Source organism: Galeopterus variegatus, unplaced genomic scaffold (assembly GCF_000696425.1).
Source record: "Galeopterus variegatus unplaced genomic scaffold, G_variegatus-3.0.2 Scaffold5690, whole genome shotgun sequence".
NCBI lineage: Eukaryota > Metazoa > Chordata > Mammalia > Dermoptera > Cynocephalidae > Galeopterus > Galeopterus variegatus.
Window position 1 is genome coordinate 94,727 of NW_007731801.1, and position 8,514 is coordinate 103,240.

Below are 8,514 nucleotides of genomic sequence, written 5' to 3' on the forward strand. Positions count from 1 at the left end.
TCTAGAAGGTATTTTTTAATTAATGCAAGTAAATGGTCTATTCCTCACTCTACATCAAAACCTTCTGGAATGTCTGGTTTCCACTCAATTAAAACAAAATCTCTGAGGGTGAAGCCTGGGTATCAGATTTTAAACACTCCCCAAGTTGACTGTAGCCTCCACAGAAGGTGGAAAAGCCCTGCTCTCCATCATCTTACAAACAGCATCCCTGATCATCAGTAGTCTGTTAGGTAGGTGACCTAGGCTGGCCACTCCGAGTAAAGAGAAAGCCTTTATTCCAGGAAGGGCTGAATGAGGGGGTCTGCATTCCTGCTATCCTTGGACTTCCGTGAGGGAACCTTCCTACAGACCTTAACAAGGGAGAGGAAGCAAAAAAATAGAGAACTGGGTTGGTACCCACCTGGCCAGATCAGCCCCAACACTGAGCTTCTCATTAGGTGAAATAATAAATTTCCTTCAAGGTACAGACTGTTAGAGCTGGTCTGTCACCTGCAGCCAAACACTTACGAACATATGAGGGGGTAAAAGACACATGGACTGTGTAGAGAAGTTAATGGCAAAGGTACCAGGATCCACAGAAGGCTCATCTGGCAGATCATGAACTGTAGCCTAGGATTCATCAGTCTCCTCTTATCAAACATTCCCTCATGTCTGCTATGTGCCTGACACTGGGCTCAATGATGGGGCAGTGAACGAAGTGATTCAGACTTTCTTTAGCTCTGTCAGGATCATGCTCTTCACCACCTCAAGGCTTCTGCAGGTGCTGTTCCTTCCACCTGGAGGCTGTTCACTCCTCTACCTTGCTCCTTCTAGCTAACTAACTCTTTGGGTCCAGCTCAAATGTCACTTCCTGAAAAGACTTTGCTGGTGTGGCTCTCAAGTCCAGGTGCTTAATCAATCTGTTACCCTGCCTACCATGGAATTTTTACTCCGAATAGTAATAAAAATCTAATATTTATTGGGTGTGACCATATCCCAAGACTGGGCCAAGCAATTTAAGTGCATTATGTCATTTCAAATTGAAATAAATTCATGGAGTAACTTAAAGAACTGACATTTAGAATACTGATTCTTTTCATATGTGTCTACAAAGATCTAAGTCTTTATTTAGATCTTAAGCAAAGTTTTATAGTGGTCTTCCTGTAGGTCATAGACTAAATGAGAAAATAAGAATTTTTTTGTTTGTTTGTTTGTTTTTTGTGGTAGCTGGCTGGTACAAGGACCTGAACCATTGACCTTGGTTCCCTGTTATCAGCACTGTTGCTCTAACCAAGTGAGCTAACCTACCAACCGAGAATTCTATGTGCATATTTCCTTGCAGCATCCCTAGAAAGTTCATATCTTAATCAGTACCATAATAAATTCTTTATAGACATAGAAACCAAGGCTCAAGCAGAAAAGTGATTTGCCAAATAGCACAGAACTGGTGAATGGCCAAGCCAATGAAGAAATCCAGGTCCAACCATCTGTGCTCTCTGCTCTTACAACACTGCCCAGAAGGTGCTGAGCCTAGGCACAGACAGGTTCAGTAACTTGCCCTGGACCACACAGTTTTTAAGGAGTAGTGCTGAGATGGAACACCAAGTGTATAGCCCCAGACGCTGGTCTCCCAAGCACTGCACTACGGAAGAAACTGCAAACATTCTTGTGGAGCCAGGAGCTAAGTGAGTGGAGGATGGTGGTGAGGGAGGGACTGGAGAAGGATTCACCCTAAGGGAATACGGGCCAGGGGGAAGGGTAGACTCGATGACTCTAGACCTCAGCACTTCATGAACCATTACAAATTAAAAAAAGTCTTACAGTGATACAGTCACATAAGGATATTTACAGAAACATCAAATAGCATCTTCTCTTGTCAACGTTTCACAAAAAGAAGACTTTTACTAAAAACAGAACAAAAAACTTCCCCCAAAACAGCTTTATGAATGAAGTTTTAACTTCTAACCTGAATTAAGTTTAGGTTCATGAGACTCAATGCAGTGACTTTGTGAGGACAGGTGTTATTAGTGATTTTTTTCTTATTTTATGTATTTTATGATGTTGTGACATCTTGAAGGCTTTAAGACTTTAGGAGAAGGGCTGGCCCGTGTCTCACTTGGGAGAGTATGGTGCTGATAACACCAAGGCCATGGGTTCAGATTCCTATATAGGGATGGCCGGTTAGCTCACTTGGGAGAGCGTGAGGCTGACAATACCAAGTCAAGGGTTAATATCACTGTACCGGTCACCTTTAAAAAAAAAAAAAGACTTTAGGAAAGACTGCCCTTCTCAGGGCTGGCTAATCCCTAGGATAATAAACAACTCCCCTGGGAACAAGCACAGGCCTTTCATATGTAAACCATCCAATCCAAAACCATACTCCCAACCATCTCTGTTATGGATTGAATTGTGTCCCCCAAAGTTCCAAGTATTAGAAACTTGACCCCCTATTATGGGTGGGAAATCCTATTAATTGAAAAGTGGGGCTCTCAAGAGGTGATTAGATTGTGAGGGCCGTGCCCTAGTGAATGGACTCATCATCCCCTGATGGTTTAATGATGCTCATGGGTGTGATTCTGATGGCTTTAAAAGGAGAGCAAGAGTGCGTGAGAAGCTCGCACTCTCTCTGTTTCTGCCATTTTGCCATGTGACACCCTGCATTGCTGTGAAGAGTTACCATCCACCAACAAGGTCCTCACCAGTTGTGTTTTCTGGATGCTGGACTTCCCAGTCTCCAAAACTGTGAATAAATATTGTTTCTTTACAAATAGTTTCAGGTACTCTGATATAAGCAACAGAAACAGACTAAAACCTCCTTTCTCTAACTCTCAACATACCCAGGCAGTATTTCTCCTGCCCTAAATCAACGCAGGGTCAGGTGCCAGACAACTAGAGACAGGCTGTATATCCCAAAGCCTGCCAGAATTATTCAAACTAGCCAACCCTAAACTGTTTACCCTGCCCTTCCTTTTCTGAAGAAACCCCAATAAAAGCTGTGGCCTATGTTTTCCCTTTGCTCCTGCTTCTCCATGAGGCCCTGGGTGGACTTATGCCCTCTTCTCTCAGGAACTGTAAATAATAAATTCTACTTTCAATGCCATTAACCTGTGTCATCACTAAGTCAGTCCTATAAATTAAAATCCCATGGGTTCAAATTAATAGAATTGGCACACCAAGTAGGGTGACTAAGTAGATGGAAGGTCATGCCTCTAGACAGCTCTCAATTTAAGTAATTGTACCACACAGTAAATTCTGCCTGGGAAGGCACTGCTAACTGTCAAGATGCTTGTGCTTTGGCTGCCACCACTTTATGATGCATCTCCTGTTTGCTGCCAGGGTTTCCAACCTAAGGTGTTCCTCAGGTCCTTCCCTAGTTTAAAGTTACCATATCTAGGTCTGCAAGGGCTGTAATTCCCTAGTTAGTACCTGATCTGGGACACAGTAATCTCATCAGTCTGTTTTCTGAGATTGACTGCCTAGTTTCTGGGTTGGTGACCCTGAGGGGTGGTTAGACTGGCTAACTTACAGGCTGAGACATCCCCCCAAAGCCTTTTCTAGAAAAGGCTTCCTCTTATAGACTGCGTTGTAATATGACTCTGATCAACTGAGCCAACAACACCACAGTCAATGGTGCACTGCTCAGCTGAGTTATTCTCTCTTCCCATCCTATAAGAGAGGTTAACTGCATTGGCCAACCCTTTCAGAAAGTGTCCCTGGCAACAGGTCCAGGCATTGGTCCTTGGTAAGATACAGGGATCCACTTACAAGGTGTCATGGAGCACCCTCCTCACAGATGCCATGGCACAAAACAGGCTTAAAATACTTCAAGGGCAGGTGTCTTCATTGTTATTTGCCTTACTGTTAATGCAGTTCATCCCTCAACCTCATAGGATATAAAAGATCCCAACCTTAGAGATCAGTGGCTCAATGTACAGTGAAAAAAGGGTGTGTGTGTGTGTGAATATTTTGTTCCTGTTCCCCTCAAGATGCCTGAGGCTTTCTCAACTCATTTGAGATTGTAAATCCTCTGGCCAATGTGTTTGGCACCCCTGAATGAAGCATGCTAACAGTCTCCTTCTTAAAACCAAACTGTCACAAAAATTAGTATGTCACTACCACTGCTCTCCTGTATGTAGACCCCAGCTCCTCCAAGGTTGATTGAGACACTCTAGAAAGGGATGCCACCACTCACAGCAGAGGCCACTTGGGACCGCCAGGAACATATCAGAGAAAAAGCAACTGTCAATAGACAGGAGATCAAAAAGAAAAACAAAAAAGATAGAAAAAATTTACACACTTCTATGGGTTAAATGTGTTCTCCAAAAGTTCACATATTGGAAACCTGACCCCCACTGTAACAGTGTTAAGAGGCTGGGAAATCCAATTACAGTAAGCAGGGCCTTTAGGAGGTGATGAGATTGTGAGGACTGTACCCTCCTGAATGGATTAATCCACTGGTGGTTTAATGGTTGGTCCTAGGTGTAGTCCTAATGGCTTTATATGGACAGTGAGTGAGCAGGTTAGCTCTCTTCCTCAGCCCATTCCTGCCAAGTGACACCCTGCATTGTTGTGGGGAGTCTCCTCCAAGGAAAAGCTCCTCACTGGATGTGTTCCCTGGACTTTGGACTTCCCAATCTCCAAAACTATAATAAAAAAATTTAGTTTCTTTATAAGTTGCCTAGTTTCAGGTATTCTGTTATAAGCAACAGAAATGGACTAATACACCCAACTAAGGATACAAGCTGTTCTAAAAGACTTTGTTTTAGAGAAAAAAAAGAGGGAGCGGGGAAGGGGCGCTGATTATACTGCAGAGAGGCTGTACAAGAGACTGCTGTTTAGAATCACCAGGCCCCTTCCCCCACCCCCTTTCCTCTTATTCCCCCCTCAAAGACAGAAACTAAAATCCACTTCCCCAGGAGACTAAAAGCCTAAAACAGGAGGGAAAATAATATATATATATATATAAAAATATCCACTTCCCCAGGAGACTAAAAGCCTAAAACAGGAGGGAAAATAATATATATATATATATATATATATATAAATGAAGCGAAATCAATAGGGAAAAAGTCTTTTGCTTTAGGCAATAAGCCCTAGGGGGCAAAAAAAGGGGGGAAGTGGATGGACTTTAAACTTAATGTACCAGTCAAATGCCAGGTCTGTTGTTTAAAAACAAGACCCAAAACAAAAAATAAGCCCTCAGATACAGGGAAAAAATGAATAAAAGGTTAACTAAATATATTTTAGTATAAGTAAGTTGTATATACGTATACATGTAATATTTAAGTAAATCAAAACAATGTCCATAATTTGTCTTAATTGGAAGTCTGAAATTTATATACTAAAAATCCATATAACAAATTATATATAGTACTGTATTAGTGAGTAGGAAAACACAAAGAAGTATGTTTCCTCTATACTCTTACTCAATAATAATCAATACAGAAGACCAACTTCTGGGTTTCAATGTGTGGGGATTTCTCCCCACTAGCAAGAAAGCAATTCTTCAGCAGATGCCAACTGGCTGTCTTCTAATTTAATTATGATACTATCTACCTGAAGACAGCATCAGAGCCACAGGTTGAGGGCTCAGTCTACAGCTTCAGATGACAGTTTCAAGTCCAGGCCTCCGGAAATTCTGACCAACCAGCTATAAATCGGGGTTCCCACAACACCCTCTTTGGGTTCGACTAGTTTGCTTGAGCCACAGAACTCAGGGAAACATACTTATGTTCACCCGTTTATTATAAAGGATGTTACAAAGGATACAGATGAAGAGATGCATAGGGCAAGGTATGCGAGAAGGGATGCAGAGCTTCCATGCCCTCCCCAGCAGCACCGCCCTCCAGGAACCTTCACATGTTCAGCTATCTGGAAGCTCTCAGACCTTATGCTCTTGGGTTTTTACAAAGGCTTCTTTACAGAGGCATGATTCAAGCATGGACAACTGTGCAAAAATGTGATTGGACAAAAAGTATATGATCTAACACTAACAGACTGAATGGGGAAACCCAGAAAGGCCTGTTTGTTCAGGTTCTTCTTGACCTCTATGTGCAGCATTCCTTCCTCTTGGGCATGGGGCACCGCCCCTCCTGAAATGAGAATCTTATGACCTGCAATAAGCTAAGGTAGGTCAGAGAATTTCCTGCCTCATGGAGAAAAAGGAGGAGGTGAAAGGAGGCAGTAAGAGGTCAGAAAGTAGCATGAGCCAGGATCTATGGACGAAAACTAATATATAAATATCATACTGTCCCAAGTATATATATATATAAAACATATTAAAAAAATTTATGAGGGCTGGCCAGTTGGCTCAGTTGGTGAGAGAGCAGTGTTATAACATCAGGGTTAAGGGTTCAAATCTGCATACAAGCCAGCTGCCAGGAAGAAAAAATAAAATCCCCAGGAAGGCAGGGAAGAATTTTAAAAAATTTATACTACAAAAACATAAAACAGGGTACTTATTGGCTTTTGTGCCTCTACAAAGTAGGTTCTAAAACAACTTTAGAATTTGCTAAATTGTAATCAATGCTAGGATTCAAGTTATAGTTACACCTGGGAATCTCACTAAATTTAAACACTGTATCCCCTTCTTTTTTTCTTTTCCTTTTTGCCAGCTGGCTGCCCTCTTAATCTTAAAAAGTAACTAAACATATAATTGGCAAAAATAGGTATGCCTCACTTTACCTAAATTTCCCAGTCATAACACCAATTGCCCTAAAATATTCCATACTGGGCATAGGTAGTCACACGATACATTACAAAAAACATAATTAATAAAGGGGTGATTATCAACACTACTTCTCCATTGAATAACCTAATTTTGCCTGTTCTTAAACCTGTGAAAAATAAAGGGTGCCTCATAGTTACTACAACCTTAAAATTGTTGTCCCATCCATTAGAGTCCCTGTTATGGACTGAATTATGTTCCCCCAAGTTTCACATGTTGAAGCCCTAAGCCTGAAAGAGAGTGTACTTGGAGACAGGGTCTTCAAGGAAGCTGTTAAGGTTGAATGAGGCCATAGGGTAGGCCCCTAATCTGTTAGGACTAGTTCCCTTAGAAGAAGAGAGGGCCTCTCTCTGAGAGCCACAAAGAAAAGGCCATGTGACGATACAGCCCACGAAGAGAGCCCTCACTCTTTTCTCTAGAAACCAATTGGCCAGCACATTGATCTGGAACTTCTAGCCTCCAGAATTGTGAGAAAATAAATTTCTGTTGTTTAAGGTTCCCAGTCAATGGAATTTTGAATGGCAGCCTGAGACAACTCAGTACCCATACCCAATATCCAATATTATTAAAATTTCTAACTCTGTCTAATCAATAACTGGTAAATATTTTGCTCTTACAGATTTGGTTAACACCTGTTCAGTACCCATTTTAACAGCCAGTTTGCCTTCACCTCCTAGAGAACACAACCACATCTTTACAGGCTACCTATGGGGTACCTCAACAGCTTTGCCACTGCACATACCTTTGAAGACAAGTCCTTAATTACATCTAGCTTTCTCCAGGAGCATAGTATGACATTACATTGATAACACCTTCCTCCAAGGAGACTCATTTGACATATTCATTATGGATATCTTTTAGTCCTTGCAGGGTTTTGGTGGCAACATATTCCTTATTCATAAATTTTTCTTAATCTCACTGATACCAATACTTACAAATCAGCCCACCTTAAAAAAAATGGTGCTCCCTTCAAAAAACACTCTAAATCTGTCCAAACTGAAATCATCAGTGCCCTCAGAGACACCTTCATTAAAGAGATTTTGGCAACCTCTTCTCATGTTTCCTGAAGTCTCTGTAACGTAATGTAATGTAATTGTAACGGCCATAGGACTTCAAATGCAAAAAACTGCCTCCCCAATGGCCCTGCACCCCCTCCAGCTCAAGATACACACCATTAAAACAATGACTATAAACTGAGCTTCCCTGAAAACAGAGGCTCTCACAGAATCTGAGACAATGATCCTATACACCCAGTCACCCATTATGCTTTGGATCATGGAAACAGAACCCCACAAGCTCAGCACAGCTACCAAGGGCTCCTTAAGACAGGATGGAGCCAAGCCTGGTCCCTCTCATATATTCCCCCTGCAGGAGAGGGTGGCCTTCCCTGTACTCAGTCTCTTGCAATATGTCAGTGTGCTGGAGGTGACCCTCTCCCCCAAACCACTTGGCTACCTGAAAAGCCTCTGGGGATTAACTGAGTGAACGACAATGGGAGTTCACAGACTATGCAAATGGTACTTCTAACCATGAGACGTGATGGAGTTCAGGGAATGTTACTGCTTTCTGTCCCTTAGCCAGGATGTCTCTGATAAAGGGATGAAAGGAGAGGATGCAAAGAACAAGACATTTGGCGAACTTCATGCATTCCTCTTGGCACTGGATGCCCCAACCAATAAATGCCCATGTTCAAAATCATTATAATAATCTGTTGGACCATTGCCTAAAAACTGCATCCCCTTCAGCCCTCCAGGGTAAAGATTTCTGGGAATCTCAGGGCCGGCCTGGTGGCGCACTGCTACAGTGCG

The 8,514-nt window shown here is 42.2% G+C and overlaps 1 protein-coding gene across 1 annotated transcript in view; it reads right to left on the reverse strand.

Annotated features, from left to right (window-relative positions):
• LOC103605260 (zinc finger protein 264) overlaps positions 1–8,514 on the reverse strand; it is a 21,800-nt gene that overhangs the window by 6,829 nt on the left and 6,457 nt on the right. The gene's annotated exons all lie outside the window — the stretch shown is intronic.